Source organism: Olea europaea, chromosome 4, assembly GCF_002742605.1.
Source record: "Olea europaea var. sylvestris chromosome 4, O_europaea_v1, whole genome shotgun sequence".
Lineage (NCBI taxonomy): Eukaryota > Viridiplantae > Streptophyta > Magnoliopsida > Lamiales > Oleaceae > Olea > Olea europaea.
In genome coordinates, this window is record NC_036240.1 from 1,555,557 (window position 1) to 1,557,584 (window position 2,028).

Genomic DNA, 2,028 nt, shown 5'->3' on the forward strand with positions numbered 1-2,028 from the left:
TTTTGGACCTCTTATTTAGTCTCATTTTGTTGTTGCTTTTTAAAGGAGGATTGTGCTGTGTGTATACAATGGTGTACACACAGTCTTACCTCACATGGAGATGGTCCACATATAATAAAATATTCGTGGGTTCCCCTCCATGTGAAAGAGGTGTAAAGCTGTGTGTACATCTTATATCTTGAGGAACAAGGCAAGAGCCAAGCCTACGAAGTTGAGCGACTTGTCTCAATCCATTTAACATCCATACTATCAACCATCTCTTTCTTCAACTGTACAAAATGCTCCAATACCTAGCAATTCTCATCCAATGGTCACCCATTCCAAGAAAAAGATATCTCGCCCAAAAATTCTCTATTATTGTTTCAATTCATCCGTTGCCTAACTCCATTGAGCCATCATGTGTATCCCAAGCTCTCCAATTGCCTTACCGGTGTCAATCCATGGCTGATGAGCTAAATGAACTTCTCAAAATGGGACTTGGGATCTTGTACCGTCTTCCACCTCTCAAAACGTTGATGGATACAAGTGTTTATTTTGTGCCATAATAACCACTTCTTATCATATAGTGAATTATCTAAATGGTCACTAAACTTTGTAAAAAGTTTTCACGGGGTCACCGAAATTTAAAAATCACCGAAATCATCACTAAACTTTGCAAAAAGTTTTTCAGGGGTCACTAAATTAGTGATTCTTGAGAAACCTTTTGCAAAGTTCGATGATGAATGGGGGGATTTTTTAAGTTCAATGACCCCGTGAAAATTTTTTATAAAGTTCAATAATCATTTAGGTAATTCACTCTCTCATCATAATATGAAGGATAATGCTAAATTTGAAGATAATGTCAATCGTCAATCTCTAATATCGAGTCACACGAGTTGTAGCCAAATTCTGCAAACTTAAAAATAAAGATTACCTCAAATGTAGATTTAGCTATCTCACCTTATTATGTAATTATGTATAACATAATTGTATTTGATACAAAAATAATTATGGAGATAATTTTTATCTCCATGATGTTCTATAAACTCGTTTGGGGGATGGGATTCGTTAACTTTTGTTGACACTAAAAGCTCCGATCTTATAAACATCCATACTGAAAGTTAATAAAAGAATTGTTTTAATTAATTTTGTAATTCTTGTTGAATATGTAGACTATGTCACCTTGTTTATTAAAACGTAACTATTACATTTTTCTTTTATCTTTAAAAACATACTTTGAGTAATAATATAAGAGCATTAAATAAAAATAATAAAAAATGTACGTGAATAAAATTTACAAATTCCAAGTTGGCTTTCCCTGGCAACGCTGTAGACAGAGAGATGGAGACAATGTCTACGTGCAATAACAAATGACGACTGTTTTCACGTGGCAATAAATGAAAGTTTCCTCTGTCGGTTAGTTCACTCGTCGTTCGAGAGAACTTTTTCATGTGATTCTTTTAAGAGAATAATGACATCTAGCATGTGATAGGTCCTAAAAAATTAGGCCCTTGTTTGAGCCTCATTTTTTTATAAAGAATGAATTTTTGAATAGTGTACTGATGGAAAATATATGGTTAAAAAATAAAGAAAAATTTTAAATTTACGTGTAATATTATTTTATTGAATAATGTGTGGTTGAAATGATATCAAAATATTGTTGAAAAATAAATTTTTGAAAAGAATGTGGCTCAAACAAGGGCTAATTATAGATCGTTGAATTTAATTGAACGTGATGCGATCTAAACTGATGTTAAATATCAATGTTATTGAATAACTTTGCTTTAAAAAAAAAACATATGATTAGAAAGTAGGAAAAATTATAAACATAATAGAATATAAGGTTCAAAATTATTTTGGGGAAAATAACTTTTAAAAAATATCTTCCAAACAAGCTCTAAAATATGTTAAATAAAATATGAGGAGAAACTAATAAATATTTCTTGATGAAAATAAACGAATAGTCAAAATAAAAAAATATTGTTGGAGTGTATAAAAATATTTTAATACTCAAAATTTAAATATGCTTTTCTATGTATAAAATGTTCT